Below are 19532 nucleotides of genomic sequence, written 5' to 3' on the forward strand. Positions count from 1 at the left end.
CAAAATGGAAGTTCTATTCTGAGCATACATAAGCACACACGTGTGTCTTCCCTCAAAAGGCCATATGTTTTAGCGGAGCTAATCTCCTTTCCTACTGAACTGCTCTTCTTCTAGACCAACGTGTGTTGTCGAAGCATAACCCTCGCACAAAAAGAGAAAATGTGCTAAGGCTGATCCTATCACTGTTTCACATTACAAAACAGAAAAACTTTTCTCAGCGAATTGGCGGCAGCGGTGGCTGCATACAAACCTTCGCGAGACTGCCCCTTCCCAAGTTCACTTAGCGCTCGTGTGTGTGTCGTTTCTTCGTGTGTCCGTGTTTCTTCGCGATGTTTCTTCTTTTAAATGCACTACCAACTAGCCCGGAACCTTGCTCTTCTGTTCTTCACTTAGGTCTCGCGACCATGGACGTCGCATTCTCGATGATGCTCGTTCGCCCACACCAAGATGTCCATCCACATTCCGCTCAAGGCCAGTGCAGAAGAGGTCACGGCCGGCCGGCACCGCTCAACAGGTACTGCGAATCAGCAAAGGGTGTCCCATTAGGAGGTTATCCCTTCAAGTATACGCCTGCCAGTGTGGACTCGCCGGTCCTCGCTGCGAACGGCGTAGCACGTCTAGGAGGGCTGAAAGTCGCTTTTGCCGCAGCACACAGGTGCGTGCGGGGAAGCATCAAGGCTGATGAAGGCCGGTCCTCGCCGCTAAACGTTATCAAGGCCTTTCATTTTACCGTGATTATATTAGAGATTCTAAGTACGGTCAACAGTGACAACAACAATAATAATCTCGGCGCTCCATCTCTTCGGCACTCGCATCGCCCTGCAATAACGGCGACCCCGTGCTGCATGCCGCTGCCGTCTTTCCCAGCGCGCCTTTATGCAACTCGCTACGCCAGAAACGCGCACGTCGCGAGAGAGAAACTGCGCAGAACGGACAAAAAGCGAACGCAGGGTAGCACAGCAGAAGCAAGCCGCGCTATGCACACGCTCGGCTACACCCGCTGGCGCCCACACAAGCAGCGCGGCCCGAGCATCCCCCCCCCTCCTCATCCTAGGCGCCCGCACAATGCTCGGCGGGGCGGAGAAGGCCACCGCCGAGACAGGAGCCCACAGCGGCGGCGGCGGCGTCGCTGTCAAAACAAACAGCGCGCCCTCAAGTGGCCCGCCGCGGGAGCGAGACGCCTTTTAGCGATTGAACGGCGGAGGCCACGCGCAAACATCGCGACTGGAGAGAGGGGGGGGGGGGGGGAGGAAGCGGCCGTTACTCGCAAAAGGATTGCTCTCGCCTCTTCCTCATTCTCCTCCTCCTCCCAGGGGGACGCAGAAGAAGGGTGCCACGCGCACGCACTATCGAGTGTTCGTATGTGCGTTGGGTGCAGCTTCTGCTGCTTTGCTGGCTCCCATTGTTGCCTCGGCTCCCGCCGACTCCTGTCTGCCGGGTCCATGCGCGCCTGGAGGCCGCCGCAGGCGCTTGGAAAGACTATCTTCGACGTTCCCTCCAATTCCTCGACCATCGTCGGGATTCTTATCACGCCTCTAACCGCCTTTGTGGTTAGAGGTGGTTGTGAGAGACTCATCACGAGGAATACTTGCAGAGATTGCCGCGGAAACCTACTGTCTCGGCAAGGCCCAAGCACTACCAACTGGACGCTACTCGTCTCAATAAGCGTGGTAATGACAAAAGGACGATGCACTCTCGTTCTGGTTCTCTAGCCAGCTTCCCCGCACGCACAGCTGTCGGCATACCAGCTGCGCCGTCAGTTTCGAACCAGAGAAATGGGAGGTTTGGTTTGGTTTATGGGGTTTAACGTCCCAAAGCGACTAAGGCTATGAGAGACGCCGTAGTGGAGGGCTCCGGAAATTTCGACCACCTGGGGTTCTTTAACGTGCACTGACATCGCACAGTACACGGGCCTGTAGAATTTCGCCTCCCTCGAAATCCGGCCTCCGCGGCCGGGATCGAACCCGCACCTTTCGGGCCAGCAGTCGAGCGCCGTAACCACTCGGCCACCGCAGCGGGGCCAGAGAAATGGGAGGTCCCCGACGATTAAACGAAAACAAACGAAACATTCCGATATGTTACTCCCTGCCCTCCTTGTGGTAGACTTCCCCGGTGTTGCTCTCCCGTGTGCTTTTCTTTTGCCTTTACTACGTACAGGTGAATTCCAACCTTTACCACCCGATTCTTGGCCGATCCCCCAGAGTGGGTATGTGCGATTCTTCCAAAGGCTACAACAACAACAACAACAACTGCGCCATTACGAGGGAGCGAAGTAGTGTACGTTAGGCCTCCGGGGCTCACAACCGCGGGGGTCAGCATCGCACGAGGTCCTTGTCCTCCGTCGCGAGCGGGTATACCAGCGCGGCGAGAAAAAGAAAGCGACCACTGTTCAGCTTTCAGGCGGGTCGCGACAAGCGCCAGGAAACGACTGCAGCAAATGAAGGTAAGCAGCCTATAGGCCACGCCAGCCTAGAACTAGACTAGCAAAGGACTCCAGTGAAGCCCTTTCAAAGCCAGTGAAAACTCGTTGTAAACATAACCCTCCCTTCCAACTAGCCGCACACTCGTTTGCACCGGGGTCTCAGGCGCAAAGGCCACTTTAATTTCTCTCACGGTTTCGCGCGATAACGCATTTAATTCCCCTGGTGTTGAGTGCCGGATGCAGTGACGAGAGCTCGGGAGATTGGCTAAGTGGCTCGAGACAGGAGTCGTTGGGAGAGGTCTTTGCCCTGCAGAGACCTCAACTCGACTCCTGCTTGAGGCGTAATGATGATGATGATGTTAAATTGCAACACTCCCTTCATTTGTGCCAAATATTTCACGCCTTCACATCACGAAGACTGTAGAAATTACGAAACCGCGAACAATCCTAAACGCGATGATCGTTTAGCATCGCAACGACCCTTGCACTATGTTCGCGAGAACAAACTATTACGATACTCTATTTTTTTTTTCTTCAACGCAAACCCATCCAGTCTCTTCAAGTAAGGTCAGAGAACGGTCGGAGTAAAGCAATGCGCGGCCAATTGGAGGACATTAGGGATGCGCAATGTCAGAGCTCACAATTTCAGCTCCCGCGCGCGCCGGAGAGTGGTACGGCCTCTGCACGAAAAAAAGAAAGCAAAGTGACCTCTACACGCGCGCTGTGCTGAGTAGCTCAAACGAAGGGGCCTAATTAAATCTATCCGTCAAATTCTCCGGGCGCCAGGGAACGACCCCTGTCTGCCGCGGCTGCAGTGGAATGTCGAAGCGCGTTGCGCAACAGCAAAAAAAGAAAAAAAAAACTGCACCCAGCTGAGGTTCCCGAGAAACCGCGCAGGGTGGCAAAACAAATGGCCGCGCGTACAAACCGGCTCATTTGCGAGGCGCGTACGAGAACAGAAGCCGTTGGCTACGCCTCATCGCTCCGCTGGGCCCTCGAACACGCATTCCTTTTTGCGCAACTAAATAAAGTAAAAAGAAAACACCGCTCCCGGAATCATCAAGGCGGAGTTCCGTTCCTGCTGTCATTTAAATAGAACGCAACATGGAAACAAAAAGTTTTTGATATATGTTTTGTCTAACATATCGCAACACTCGCCGTCGTAGCAGTCGCTAAAGGAACCGACAAGACAGAATAGGAAGAAGGAGAAAAAAAAATGTTGAATCAATGGTACTAAGACAGAGACAGGGAAAATAAATTGCAGCTGGAAAATGCAAACGATCCAGGTGGCGCTCACATTGGCGGCAAGGAGGGGGGGGGGGGGGGGGGGGGGGGGGGGGGGGGGGGGGGGGGGTCTCTATCGCGCGGTCTCTTCCTCTCTTTCATAGATGAGGATGAAAAATACAGGAGCTTTTATTATTTCGCTCACTATAATACGACAGCAGTGAAAGACCTTTTAGCAAAAGAACCAAATGAATGAATGAAGTGAATGAATGAAATAAAAGAAAAACACCGGCAAAAAAAGAAGTCAGTACAAAACTCCAGAACCAGCAAAAGTAAAAATCACTGAGTGTGATCCGGTGCCTATCCGGCTAAAAAAAAAACTTTTTTTTTTTGTTGCGACAGTCGCTTGCTTTGCAGAAGCGACAACACAAAATAGAGAAACGAAGGGGGCGGCTACTATCACGTATTTAGATCAACCTCCTTGAAAAAAAAAAAAAACTTTCGAAGCACATTAGACCCGTTAGTTTAGACCCAAAGCAATGACCTTCATAACTGATCTGTAGAAAGAAGCGCGTCCCTGCATAACCCGCTCGTATTTAGAACTATCCAAAGACTGCTCGGGAAAAAAAAAAAAAAACTCTTGGTTTAGATTGGTTACAGCTCCCAGATGATGCGATATGATACAGTTAATCCCCACCCCTCCCCCTCTCGCCCACTGCGCCGCCGTGCCCTCGCTAACCCACAAATCCCCGGCTGCCCATCGTGGCCGCCAAGGGGAGGCGAGCAACACAGGCATTATCAAACACAACCGAGACAAAGAGGGAGTTGCGTTATCGCACGCCGGCGACGCTCTCCGACGGTAGGTCACGCACGCACACACGCGCACGCACACAAACACCGATTGCGCCCACGCAGCAAACGGTGTCCCCATCGCCGAGCCGATTTTCGAGTGCTGGGGGGGATCCTTTATAGCGAGAAAAAGACTGAAGAAACGCCGCCGCGCTACCGCGAACCGTAGCGCCCAATAAAAGCGACGAAAGGGAGACAAACAGAGAGAGAGCACGGCGTGTACTAAGTGGCACAAAATAGCACCCGCCGGCCAACCGACCGCACACACAGGCGCACTGCAAGCGTGAGCGAATTTCGCGCACGCACGCACGGGCTTTTTTCGGTGGCCTGACCCGAATGAAAGATTAAACCCCCGGGGTCCCGCTTCCACACCGCCTCCCTCCCGACTGCGCGTATACTTGCGTGTGTGGAGTGCTCGGCTCAAGCTCGGCCAAACGCGTCCGCGCGGTCATTAGTCCCGCTGCGGAAGACCCGAGCGCTTAACGCAGCGGAAGGACGCGGCGCCACTCACCAGCTCTCTTCCCCCCCCCCCCCCCCCTCTTTCCCGCAGTAGCAGTAAGCGTAGTAGTAGTAGTAAATAGTACGTGCCGCTGCCCCGCAGAATCGTGAACGAGGGCATGAACTGCCTCCGCAGTCCCCAGGGAGAGAGAGAGATGGAGAGAGAAGCTCTCTCGTCGAATGAAAACGGCTTCGTCGTCACCTCTGCAACAGCACAGTGCACATAGCCCGCAACAACACGTTCGCGGCGGTGCCTGCTAGCAAGCGCTTTGCGGCGACGAAGGCAACGTCGGTATTTTTTTGTATGTGTGCGTGGGAGGGGGGGAGGGGTGGCAGTCCAAGCGTGTGTGAGTGCGTGCTATGGGAAGAGAACAATTACTATGCAGGTCCGCTCGTCCGAACGGGGAGCGCGCGCGTAAACCGAAGCGGGCCTCGCGCCGGCGACGCTCGCGCCAGCTATTTCGGGTGCTGTGTTGCGGAGGCGCGAGCGAGTGCGCGGCAGCGCGAAACGAAGCGGCTGCTTCCCCCTCTTGTCTCTCTCTTCCAATTCTCTTCTAGTTCTTTTTTTTTCTTTTCTATCGGCGCAAGTTGCGTAGAGAGGCGGCGGTGAATGAAGAGAGTGACTCCACCACCAGCGCCGCTGCGAAGAGGACACACGGCGGGGGCGATCCATTAGCTAGACTATTCGCGCGGTAAACAGAACCGCGGCACGTCTGCCTGCCTCTTGCACCATGCGCGCTTCGCCGGAAGGATTACGGTCGCGCGGTGCTGAAAAGCCACTCAAGTTACTCGAGCTGCGCCGATAGAAAAAAAAAGAGAATTTAAAACAAAAGGAGAAAGTAAAGAAGCGCAAGAGCGACTCTAAACGACCGTCAGTAGCATCAAATTTAACAGCGCGTTTCTGTATAGCTATGCGATGCTGCAAGACGTGCTCCGCATGATAATTTTCCCTTTCTCTTTTATCCTTTCCTTTTCCTCAACCTACCGCATCTTTTGACTTCTCGCTTTCCTCACGTTTTAGTGAAGTAACAGCGGGTCTACCAGCGCGCCTTATTCCTACTCTTCCCGCACGCTTCAGCCCCTCCGAGAAAGCCGCGTGCTTCTTTGCATAACATCGAAGACGAAAGGCGAAGTACCCGTATTCCCAGAAAGCCGTGCAGAAAAGCCTACCGCCGCAGATAGCTTGCGCTTTGCGATGACCAAGGGACAGAGTTAACCTATAAATATCCATTAGGGGAAGGTATGGGTGTAGTGGGGGGAGGGGGGGGGGGGCGAAGGGTCGGCGCAATGAAAGCAAAAAAGAGCCAGGTCTCTAGTGAGCATGCACACCGACCAGAAGTCACGCGAGACATCCTGACAGCTCCGCGTACCGAGGCGACGACGCCACAGCGAACGTCAATGCAGATAGGTCCGTGACACGCTCTCCGTATCGCGTGTGGCCTTCTGGTACGTCGCCAACCCAGAGACCTTACGAGCCGCACACACACCCGCCATCGCATTGCGCCGTAGGAGTCCGCGCCGTGGAACTTCCGGCGGCGAACGCGTCTCCGGCCCGGAAGCGCGCACGACCCCACCTTCTTCCACGCGTCTCCGAGGCGGACGGACATACGATCACAGCGTCGGGGGATTCGTGCCGGTATACAGTGCACGAAGACAGCCGCCGGGGGGTGGGTGCGGCAGGGTCTGGAGACGAAGACACGTGGCCCGCGGGTCGGCCGCAAGTTTCGCGCGCCCAGTGGAGACATCAGACGACGCCCAACGTCAGTGACGTCCGCGGTGCGCTGTCGCCTTCTCTCTCTCTTTACGCCACCGCTGCCATAGGTTCCGAGGAACGCTGGTCAAAGACGGCAGTGGTGGAGCGGGAAACAGCGCTGCACTACCAGCCTTCCGCCCACATTAGGGAATCTGAGATGCTCTGCAGGTTACCACACGGCTTCCTTTGGACTAGCAGGCTATGAGAGAAAAATATTCGCGGATGAGTTCTCTTTATTGACACAGCCATTCCACAATATCCGCATCATAATTATCATCGTCATCGCTATTAGACTTTTCAAGTGCCAAAGCTGCGTTCTGGACTTTCAAGCGAGCCGAGCGGAAGGAACTTTGGATTAATTTCAACTTCGCGGGAATCTTTAGCGAGCAGTGAAATACTCTAGTAGAAGAGCGTTTTTAAGCTACGGCAACCGTTGCTACGATTAGGGGAATAGTTTATCGGTAAAGCCACGATTCGGCCGAAATGGCCCGCGCGCTGAACCAGTGCCAAATGGCCCGGCACTTCTGCATGTTACGTCGAGCGCTGAATCGGAAGCAGTACTTAGCGAGCAGCGGAGGCCAGCGAGTTTATACTGCCTCACAGTCAGCCCGCAACCGTCCCCATCTCGTAGTTCAAGACTTAAATAACATGGCAGCGAGAGCTGGAAACCGCCGTTTTCTCGAAAGTCGAAGGTCGTTTTCTCGAAAGAAAATAAAAGTAAACTAATACAAAATGCAGAAAAAAAAAGAAGAGCAGTGAACCGTTTTCAGGCAGTACAGTCACTGCGAGGGGTGAACGGCCCGAAACGCACTGTCGTAACTCGTTATACACCGCCGCCACCGAAAGGACTGCGAGAATACCGACGAAGCGTACGTGGCTGCGGAAGAACCGCGGCGGGTCGCGTTCGCGGGGGGCGACGGCGGGATTTCCAATTCAAAACCAACCGCGCAGAATCTTCGCATGCATATATCGAACGGAGAAAGAGAAAGCCACACCCAGTCACGCAGCAAGCGGCTCCCTTTTGATAGCGAGAGAACTGATCTTTATACTTTCTAACATCTCGAACGAGATCTCTTTTTCGTCTAAGATATTGCAACAGTTGTCTCAGAATCACGCATACGCGTACACCACGCGCAAATGAACGAACACTTGACTTGCAGGAGGTAAAAAAAAAAACTAACACCGGTGTAGGGACGTGAATAAAAATGAGCTGAAAAGTTCAGGTACGATAGAATGGATTGATGCGGAGGAAAATGCGACAGCATTTCTCTTTCGCTCGCCAATCCATCCCAATACTGATTCGGTGTATTTCACTCACCAATCTATTCAAATTCCGATACTATTTCCTATTCAATTTCTACTCGCAATCGCTTCTTTTATGCATTTACGCTGAGTAGTGTTCAATGTAGGGCCTCTCCCTCCTCTCTCTACAAATGGAGAGGGGCGATTTCCTCTCTCCAGCTGCCAAGGGAAATCCTTCACCCCGCGTAGTAAAAAGCGCGAAGTCTGGTGTAGACCGGCGCTGCCAGTCAACGTACTTCATAGCACGGAAATTGCCGCGCTCATTCACCTGAACAACCGCATGGTACGCTTAAAATTGCGCAAGGAAAAGAAAAAGCATGTATGTAGCTGCGAACGTATTTATCACCCTGAGCTGGTGTGCACGCGAGGCGCCGGCAGGGTCACTCTCCACCGAGGAGTGCGTTATTTTGTTGATAGCGCAGCATGTTATAACGTGTGCAGAAGTTATACGAACGTGTAATGACGCATTTTAGGGCATTTAATATATGCTTCAAAATATTTCTTAACATGAACAACATAATTATTTGATTGTAGTAGAAAAGTCTGGTAAGTTGTGACAATCTTGCGCGGTCGCGTTGGCATGCTTCGAACAGCGTACTTTCATTGCATCACGCATGTGTCATAAGCTTCTTCATGAAGTAGTACATGATCGCGAAGGCTGTTTGGAAAGAAGCAACCGCAGGCGGGCTACCAACAGAGGCACGTAGCGAGATTGATAGCGGATGAGGCAATGAAAAGTGTTTTCTTTATTGATGCTTGAGATATGTAACCAAATTTGGTGCAAATATGAAATTGCTCTGCTAATTTCAGCAATGCGTTTTATTTTCAGCTATACCTGGTAAAGTTCTTGGATAATTATAATTAACACCCTCGTCAAGTCACCACGGGTCTTGAATAATTAAGTAGAAAATGCGGAAATATTTTATGCCAGCACGTTGCCAACGCCCTATTCTCTATGATGGCGGTATTACTTCTTTTTTTTAGATTCGCAGTACCTTTCTTATCAAAAATGACTACCATACTACTGCTCCTGTAGCAAAAAAAAAAATAGAGAGATCTATTGCACTCCTCAATGTCTCTGGAATCGTTCGCGACAAATAGAATCATTCTATTTCCATTCGTTACAATTTTACGAAGGGGTGAGTGATGCCAATCGGAAAATGTGGTAGATCACAAAACAAAGCTTTAAGTTTTTTTCCCCTCGTTTATGGCCTCTTCGCTTTCGTTTTGGTCAAAGAAATGCCGCACTGAAATCAACGAAACCTCTGATCCCTCTTCTGCGTAGTGATACTACCATTGTGGTGCTCCGTCGTCGGAAACCCGCAGGATTTGCGACGTGCCAGGACCATCAGGAACGCCATTACCTCACAATTTTTGACGACCACAGATCTAAAAACCGTAATTTTATGAATTTCTACTGAATATTTTGCTATAATTTTTAGTAACCAAACAGAAGACCCAGGGCTGGAAGAAATATAATTTCAGGAATCCAAACTTTTCACCAAATCGACCAGTTTAAGAAGGGGAGAAGTCAGCCTAGTGGTGCCTGATCTGACGGCTAAAAAGAGCGGCTACGCGAGACAGATGAGATCGGGACACGATCGACGCTGTCCCCACTTTTCGCACTGTGCGACACGTGTGTCAACAGACGGTGAGCGCACGTCGGCTCTGCCGAAAACACGCCAGTGCTTCCCTCAGCACTGTCCCGAGGTAAAATCATTCTTGCTAGTTCAGTGTCAAAAACTTATCTTTTTATTGAATGCCTAGGGTAGAAACCAACTGCAGCGCTTTCTAGCCATAATACAATACACACCGTGTCGAAATACGCTGTACATGGTCAACGCGAGCCCGTGTACTTCCAGGAATACTAAGTTGAAAGCATCAACCATTGTTATGATTCTCGGAAACTCAAAACGCGCATACAAGCCTTGAAAACCGGCGCTGCACCACCTCAACTCGACGCCACTCCCTGGCCTCTTGCCTACCGCGAGCCCGTTCGCGACTGCAGCGCGAGATTTTTGAGCCTCTCCTGGGCGCGGCCATTTTGCACCGACTGGCGCGCCGCGGTGCGGGCGTTTCTTTGGGGACTGCGGGGCTGCGGCAGTTCCGCGGCCGCGCCTGCATATAGCCGCGCTTCGGGCGCTAAAAAAACATTGTCGAGCATACTTCCGCTGCGTGGCTGCGTTGCAGGAAGTATTTACGTTATCAAAGCGATAACATTGAAGCGTTTTAATGACATTTAGTTTGACATTCAGGTTAATTGTGCCGGCGCTTAGAACGCGCTCGTGCTTATATCGAATTCCGTCTTGGTGCTCCACCGCAAAGAAACTTTTTATTCAATATCAAGAATTAGGTGTGCGGCTAGTATGCAGTTCCAATTCCCATGCACTCTTATTCCTTCCTGCCGGCCATAAAGCCCCCCCCCCCCCCCCCCCTTCCACAAACGGCTTTCTTGTCGCCGCGCCAGTTTATCAACAAATTACCGCTGTGAGCTCAACTGAGTCGCAGCGCCAACAGAAAACAAATTTTGTCATGGTTTATGCAACCTGGTGCATAAAAACGTACTTTCGCTTAATTTATAAAAGCTTGAATAGATATGAGCAGCTAATCCAGCTTTCACTAATTCTGAGGTCCGAAGTCGCGTTATGTTATTCAGGAGCTCTCGCCGCGTGTGAGAGCGTTGCGTAGGCGTTTGGCTAAGTGTGGAAAATGTAATGAAATCGCGCATATTTTCCTATGAATAATGTAGATACCGCACCGATGCGGTGGCTCAGTGGTTACGGCTCTCTGCTCTGGCCCAAAAGACGCGGGTTCGATCCCGGCCGCGGCGGCCGAATTTCGAAGGAGGCGAAATTCTAGAGGCGCGTGTACTGTGCGATGTCAGTGCACGTTAAAGAACCCCAGGTGGTCGAAATTTCCGGAGCCCTTCACTACGGCGTCCCTCATAGCCTGAGTCGCTTTGGAACGTAAAACCTTAATAAACCAAACCAAGCTAAGGTAGATACCAACAGCAGAAAGATACTATAGATAAACCTTTACCCCCCAGATACCTCTGACATGTGTGCGGAAAAAACAGCTAAAATTGGTAGCGGTCGTGCTTACAATCCTGTATATGAAATGTTCTGAATGGGAACAAGAGCAAGCTCAGCGCAAGGATGCTGAACACGTACTGGTGATCGAAAACACGCGCTCCGTCGGGACAACCTTCAGTCTGCAGCTCGCCTATCCAGTTACTACTCCACTGAGTCAAATCAATAGATCTACATTCTGATGCATAAAATTATCATAGATGATATCGCACGTAAAAGGCGACGACAAACGACACGACAGCGCAGAAATCTGCTTAGAAGTGCCGGTTTCCAGTCCGTACACTACTTGGTCGACTACACTCGGATGTCACGTTAACGAGTAACTGCGCACTAGATAACCGCAGCACTGTCTGGAAGAGGGCAAATGTGAGTAGTGACGCACAGCACACACCCTCATACGTTAGCTGATGGAGCACAAAACGGCAGAAGCGAACACGTAAACATGCGTTCTATGCGCGGCGCCGGCGCGACCCGCAGTCCCTCGGGCCGCGCGCGCCGACAGATGGCGACTGGCGTCGAGAGTAGGCGCGCGTCCGCAGCCTGCGTGCGAGGGTAAAAAAATCTGGTCTATAGGCACCACCCGCCACCTGTGGTGGAGGCTCCAGCGATATTTGGTCTAAAAGAGCGCTTTTATCGGTACAGCATCGCCAGCGGTAAAGTACATCGGAATACAGCTAAGACGTGATAGCTAGCCGGCTGGTTTCACTAATATTGAATAGTTAACTTTCTATCACTGTTAGGTTTGGTTTATGGGGTTTAACGACCCAAAGCAGCTCAGGCTATGCGGGACGCCGTAGTGGAGGGCTCCGGAAATTTCGACCACCTGGGGGTTCTTTAACATGCACTGACATCGCACAGTACACGGGCCTCTAGAATTTCTCCTCCAAAGAAATTCAACCGCCACGGCCGGGATCGCTCTTAGGTTCCATAATTATTTAAAGGCCCACAGTCACCGTGTATACATATATGGCTTGACAAACTTTGGCAGCTTCGACGAAGAGTTACGTGCACTGGAGAGGTTGCTTTGCGTGCAAGCTTCTCGGAAGCGCATGCCTTTTTGGCGCGATGTAGCCAAAATTTGTTTATATATATATATATATATATATATATATATATATATATATATATATATATATATATACTTAAAGTGGACTATACTCCTCTCAGTAATAAGGAGCCTAACTGAAATAGGTAAAAAGTTAACTATTCAATATTAGTTAACCAGCCTGCTAGTTAGCACATCCTATAGCCGTATATCCTATGTACTACATCGGTGATAATGCTAAGTTTAAAAAAATGCTCGTCTAACTCAAAAAGCCTATTTTTAAAAATTATGGAAAGTCTTAGGTGAAAAACCCCGTAAAGGGTAAACAGATAAGCGCCCAGACAGCACCTTGGTTTCGCCACTTCTCACGCGATCACATAAACACGCTCCGTCGCCTTTTACTTCCCTCATCGTCGCACGGACGCCTCGTCCTTCACACGAGCCAAGCGCTGTTGATTTTGTTCGCGCGAGTACCCGTAGGATTTCCCCGAGAAATGCAACCAACTGTAATGTACCAGAGGACGAAGCTAAACTACGTACACTATACATCGCCAGGACGTTTTCAGCTGCAGCTAAGAGGAAACTCACCCAGCGGCAGAGGAAAAGCACATGCGTGGCGTTCACGCGACGACTGTTGCCGAGTGGGGTTCCGCTCGTTACGTGAGGATTACCTTCGCACTGTGGAAACCATGCGGAGGAGGCCGTATACGAGTAACTGAACGGCTTTCGACACTTACTGGCTCCTTATGCGCCTGTCTTGAGACGCAAATCGCACCTGACGTCAGCGACGAAGCGTTATGCGCTTTTACTAAAGGTGCACTGAAGAGGAATCTGAACTCGTCTTTTTGCCGCGGGAACTCGATCTACACGTTCCAAGCATTCTTAGAAACGGCGACTTATTGCCCTGTGCGGCCGATTTCCCTAACAAAATCGGAGTTACGCCTGGCTCTCGCCTTTTTTTTTTTTTTTTTTAAATTCCCCGCATACGGTGGGAGGAGTCAACCAACGCATGGAGTGCCTTTCTGGCAGTCGCGTGGCGACTTTTATTTCGCTTTTATTTCGTTTCTTTTAGGTTTCCGTGAATAAATAGGTCTAGTCAGAGACTACACAGCTGCAAATTAGGCCCACGGAAATAAAAGTAAGCGTGGACTCTTCGCTTTCGCCGATCACTACGTATCACTCCGCCGATGGCAGAGCGGCAAGCTGGGTGAAAGGTTGGTCGACTCCTCCCACCGCTTGTGGGGAATTAAAAAAAAAAAAAAGGCGGGAGCCGGACATTGATCCGATTTAAATTAGGGAAATCGGCCGCACAGGGCAATAATTCGAAGTTTCTAACAACGCTCGGAACGTGTAGATCGAGTTCCAGCGGTAAAAATACGAGTTCAGATTCCCCTTCAGTGCACCTTTAAGGCTCTCATTTTATTTTTTTAACTGCAAATATACTTGGAGAACTTGATGATACGTGTTAACAAGCGTACGACTTCTACAAGGACACCAAACTGAATTTATATTGTGGCTGGAATCTCTACAACAAGCCATAAAAAACACCATTCGACCCTTCGAGCATGTTCCGATTCCGTTTATAAGACGTCGGAACAGAAAAAGAGACTCCTGGCGACGCCGTCGGCGCTCGCGCGAACTGCTCGAGTGACGTAATAACGCGACGCAACGTCCCCTTCTTCATTTCACCATGACGGCTTCAGCATATGTGACGACCTAAGCAGCTACTCGCGGCCCGTTAGCTATGTCAGCGTGAACAGGTCGAGCCAAACTGTGTGCTGTCACAAGAATAAGCCCCACCATTTCCACTGCCCTTTAGGCTCCTTACAGTGACGTCACGGATGACATCACCAGCGCGCTAGTAGCGCGGTAAATGCGAGCGGATTTACTGCAGGTGCGTTTATTGCTGCTTCAACATTTATCAGGAAAAAAGTAATGCGTCTGAACACGCGATAAGAGCAACGAACGAGCCCCTACAGAGACTCTCAACTGCACTTTCTCGAAGCAAATCGACGAAGTCCTTACTGTCCCTCTAAAGCAGAAAAGGAATAGGGATGAAAAGCACCACAGCACTCGAGTGCGCCGCTCGTTTCTTTGTGACAGTTTGTAATTTCTTCTAAAGACTGTCTCAAGAGGCCTTCAGAAAGAGTTTGCGAAGCAATCCCAGTAAAACGTGCTGTTCGGCTGAGGCTCCAAAAATGACGACAGACGCACTCACGGCGTCGATAACAAGAAAGAAAGAAGGAGAAGGGACAAAGAACGAAAGAAAGAAAGGAACAAAGAAAGAAAGAAAGAAAGAAAGAGAGAAAGAAAGAAAGGAAGAAAGAAAGAAAGAAAGAGAGAAAGAAAGGAGGAAAGAAAGAGAGAAAGAAAGGAAGAAAGAAAGAAAGAAAGGAAGAAAGAAAGAGAGAAAGAAAGGAAGAAGAAAGAAAGAAAGGAAGAAAGAAGGAAAGAAAGAAGGAAAGAAAGAAGGAAAGAAAGAGAAAGAAAGAAAGAAAGAAAGAAAGAAAGAAAGAAAGAAAGAAAGAAAGAAAGAAAGAAAGAAAGAAAGAAAGAAAGAAAGAAAGAAAGAAAGAAAGAAAGAAAGAAAGAAAGAAAGAAAGAAAGCAGTCTCGAGACTACAAGCAAACAATGCGAACAAAGAGACGACAACTTCATCTTGTTCATCACATAGTGTCTAGACTTTTATGCTCTGACGACCCGACAGACACTGACATCGATGGTTCCACAAAACGAGCCGTTCTCTACACAGCACAACTTGCGCTGAGGGATGAAACGACACAGAATAAAATACACTTGATGCGTCCGACTACGCTGTCATCTCGTTTTCTTTCTTCTCCGGCACTTCCTTTCTCGACTCCTCAACCGCAAACAACGCCGTATTCGATTACCTCGAGTGAGCGCAGGGACCGAGTTAGCCCAAACCGCGTTAACTGAAAACACCAGCGTGGCCGCGTACGACCCGACACAAAAGAGCGTGCGTACGAAACGCAGCAACACGAAACAAACCGAGTCGTTCCGGTTTCCATCCATGCCCATGCAAACCAGCCATGCCCGACACCCCTTCAATCAACTGCTTCATTCTTTAGTGTTCCACTTTCTTTTTTTTTTTTTTTGCCTTTCGTTCTCTGCGAGTACAAGCAATATACAGGGATCGGCGCTGGTAAACACGGCCGTCAACGGCTCTGAAAAGGGCGGCCGCGGAGCAGCTATATACGTTTTATGGGCGAGGAAGTTCCGCCCGCCAATCTGGTGTCGGCGAATATTCCGCCCACCCAACCATTCGCTCGGACCCACGAGCGCACACTCACAATGCCCACGACGCAAACACACGAACGCATCGCCGAGTCCACGAGGGAACACGGAATGGGGGCGTGGATCGCCGCCGAGCTGCCCCGCATGTGTGTGCACCGAGCATAACACAATACAAGCGTTTCGCACGCGCCGTCTCTACGAATGGCGATCGTATACAAACGGCGCAGTTTTCCAGCGAACGATATTTTCCTGCGCTCACTTTTTTGTTCCTTCTTTCGGGAGAGCGGCTGCAGCTTTCAGCCAGCGTCGCGTTTTACCCGAAGGCTCGTCTAATGAGATGGCGAAACATTGGGAGCACGTAAATGCGCCGCGTTATGGTAGTATATGCATGCTTATGTCCACACAACCCCCCCCCCCCCCCCCCCCCCCCCGCCCCTCGGGTGACGGGGTCGGAACCGCATATACAGAGCGGTGTCACGCGAGTATCTAAGCAGGTCCTCCCGCCCTCTGCTCTGCGATACCGGGCGTGCTCGCACACCATACGAGCGCCACACGCGTATACGTATCGAACTGCTGCCCGCAGCAGAGTTTTTTGGCGCGGATTAGCAACGTTTGCGCACGCCGACAGGGAAGCACTCTGCACTGCCACGAAAACGCTTCGTCGCGACGAGTGCGCGGGTCATCGCACCTTTTTTAAATGAAGATGTCAGCGCGAAACGTTATGGCAATTGAGGGCCGACATCCAAGCGTGCACGCAGGGCAAAAAATGAAATAAAATGAGATGGAATTAAAAAGAAAGGATGCGCGCCGCTAAACGAAACCATAGCTTATACTAAACCCGCAATACTACTCGCACTTTAAATGCCACCTTTACCGTAGGCGCAGGCAAGCGTTACTCCGCGAATTCGACCAATCGTTATCGCCGCTTTCGCATTCGTCGGCTCAAAAGGTGCGGTCAGTACACAATCTTCGATATCCTTCGAGACAGTGCCCCCGTCTCCGTGGCACAATCCGATAGGCTATAACTGCTCGTCAGCGCTGTCATCGTGGAGTGTCTTATATAGTGAAGCCGCAATATTACGTCAACTATAGTGTCATCCCACACTGAAAGCTATCTAGCAGCGCAGTGGGTAACTAAAGAAACGCTTTCACATCTTCGTCTTTACAGCACGGTTAGCTTCCAACGGACGTTTTTATTTTTTTCTTTCTTTTGCAGCTCGTAGCTACGTCCAGCAGGCACATATACGCACCGCGCTCGATGCGTCTGGGAATGGGGACGCAGCGGCCATTGAAACGGGGCTCTGCTGCAGCCACGCGGGTCCACCTCACCCATAAATCCTCGCCACGAACCACTTCGAACGGAGAGAGAGGGGAGAGGGAGGAAGGCATGAAAGGCCGCATCCACAGCAGCTCTTAGCGCAGTACGCAGACACCGGCGGCGGCGCAATGGCAAAGAAAAGGGCTCCGAGCAGCTGGCGCGACAAGCGTCCACGCCGAAGGAGGAAAAGTGAGCCGGCACAGAGAAAGGGCGGTGGGGAAGGGAAGGGCTTTCACACCGTCGTCACACCGGCGCAGGTGCCCGACGATAAGTGCGTTGCGCCGCGAACCTTGGGCATACATAGGCATCGGCGTATTTTATTCTACTTTAGTGATGGTAACTGCTGTATGCCAGGGACCCTTCAGCTCATTTTGGAAAATAATCTTTATTAATTAATTTTATTCTTTTATTGACCTGCACGCTTCACAAAGCCGCCACCGCGAAGCGAGTTCCCACATATGCGACAACCACCACCGTCCAAGTTGAGTCGTCGGCAGCACAACGACATTTTTACTCATCGCCGATCAGCGCCGTCCCGCACCAGCAATTGGCCACCCTATGTCCCAGACATTTTTCTAATCGCGCCTTCCTGTACACCTTGCCCTCTGTCGCGTTGGGCTGAGCTTTTTTTTTTCCCCCTTGGACGTTCAACACCAGATGCGAAATGAACAACCGCCGGCTTGATTGAGCAAACATAATAACAGATTAGAGTGAAACCATGTTTGGACAGGCAGATTTTGCTTTCCCGTCGATCATCAAACACTTCAAGCGTGTTCACGTGGCTCCAGGAGCTTTCTTTTCTGTTCGTTATTGAACTGCTTGCCCAAGGAGGCGGGTGAAATGCCCTTAAGTCGGAGTAGGGAGGTCCTAGTAGTCGAACAAATAAATATAAAAATGGTTACCAAACATGCAGACAACGTCTACAAACGACAGCGAAAGTACACTGCTATTCTCAGGTAAAGGGCATACGCGAAACTAAAGCAGACTACGGAGGCAACGGCCGAGACCACGGTTTAAGAATATGTTCTTACACCGCGGGCGAGACCCACATGCGCAATGCCTGCGAGTTGGCTCATTTTCTGATCGACTGCTCGATAGTGTTTACTGACAGCAACCACGAGTCTGCCTGTCTCCGTATTTTCTTGTTACTGTACGCCACCGACAACGCACTTTCAATCGTTAGCTATACACAACCCTTTTGATGCAGCTCTGATGCTTTCAGATCAATTACAACGCTCTCTCTCTCCGATGCCTTTGCGTATGCCAGCACAAATGGCGATTTCAGCAAGCTTCCTCAAGAACAAATGCCACCGCGAGGACGGAATGTCACTTGAAAGGCCTCATCCTCGGATGCATATCCCCAACGAAGGCCGAACGCCATCGAGATCAGCCATGGAATCGAAATCCGATCCCCAAGTTTCCAGAGCAGACCCAAGTTCACTGCGAACTCCGCCCAAGCTTGCCCGCACACTCACACGTAGGTATACGCTCGCGCTGACAACAAAAACAATAAAACAAACACCAGGAAGAGAGGTTAGAGGAGGGGGGGGGGGGGGGGGGGGGGGGTAGATTCTAGTCCCGACCCGTAAACGAGGACAGCTTACGAAGGATTCGCAGAGTTGTAGGAGTGCCGGCATCGACCGAACGATAAGGAATCTTGGAAAAGTCGGGCGACGCAGTAATCGTCGGAATGAATTCGACGTATACATTTAACAACTGAGAAAAGAAACAAGTCAGTTAATTTTTCGTCGTTCTTCTTAGTGTATAGAGCTGGCAGAAATATCCGACAGTTTCAAGCGACAATATATTGAAATCTTTACAAGGGAAGACGTCATTACTGCCCAGAAAGTTGCCTATAGTACGCAACTGTCGCTAAAACCCCTGCAGCAGCGGTGTCAAACAAGGAACCGCGATGCATCTACGCGTCATAAAAAAAAATCCAGTGTAAGCTCGCACATATACGCACCGCGCTCGGACGGCAGTCGGCGGAATCGAGGCCTCCACGGGGGCAGTTCCCGCTGTTCAGCCAATATCCTCCAAAGACACCCACACACTCGGAGAACTGAGCGAGAAGGGCCGGCAAGAAATGAGTCCTATCGATGAACCTCGTCGAAGAGGCCTGCCAATAGGTCCAGCCTCACTGATGACCACACACCGACTATGAGGAACGGAGCGCGCAACGGGCGAAACAATAATGTTATCAGCCGGCCCGCTTCGGCCGATCTCGACGAAACATTGCTGACGATACGGTTATCGCTATACACACTAAACTTGCCAGAAGGATTGGTACTGGTACGCAGGTAAAATAATAATAATAAGCCAAGAACAAACAAAAAACGAAAAAGAAAAGTTCTAGCTTTCTTGATTGATCAGTACACAAAGTCTAAAAACAACAAAAACAACATAATCAGTACACATATATGAGTTACGGGTTACCATGCGTGGCACTGACGCTCGCTATCGCCTAGAAACCCCTTGTGCATGAAATCAGCGAGGCAGTGGGCGTATATTGGACGGCGATCCTACAGCGCACAACGCCCTGTCGTTCACTTCGCCGAGATACCGCGTCTCCTTTTGTCATCCCTGCCTGTCGTGCCTCCTTTCACATTACGCGACGCCCTGTATTATCGTCGCGCCTTCCCCGGTAAAAAAAAAACAAAAAAAACTGTTTTTGAAATGATTCAACCAGCCTGCATGCCTTATGGGCCGAAAAACCCTCGTTTCATTGCAGGAAGATACGAGACCATCCCTCTCCGTGACGTCCGACATTTCTTTCT

General features: G+C 50.7%; 1 protein-coding gene across 3 annotated transcripts in view; it reads right to left on the bottom strand.

Moving 5' to 3' along the window:
• Window positions 1-19532, bottom strand: part of ATP8B (ATPase phospholipid transporting 8B) — a 122489-nt gene that overhangs the window by 81565 nt on the left and 21392 nt on the right. Inside the window, exon 1 of one of the 3 annotated variants that reach the window (XM_089542947.1) lies at window positions 18722-18923. The exons of the other annotated variants lie outside the window; for them this stretch is intronic. The gene's annotated coding sequence lies outside the window, so the exon portion shown is untranslated. Of the gene's footprint in view, window positions 1-18721; window positions 18924-19532 lie in introns of those variants that run through there. 3 annotated transcript variants of the gene reach the window in all.

Source organism: Amblyomma mixtum, chromosome 5, assembly GCF_055824585.1.
Source record: "Amblyomma mixtum isolate Tamu chromosome 5, ASM5582458v1, whole genome shotgun sequence".
Classification (NCBI taxonomy): Eukaryota; Metazoa; Arthropoda; class Arachnida; order Ixodida; family Ixodidae; genus Amblyomma; species Amblyomma mixtum.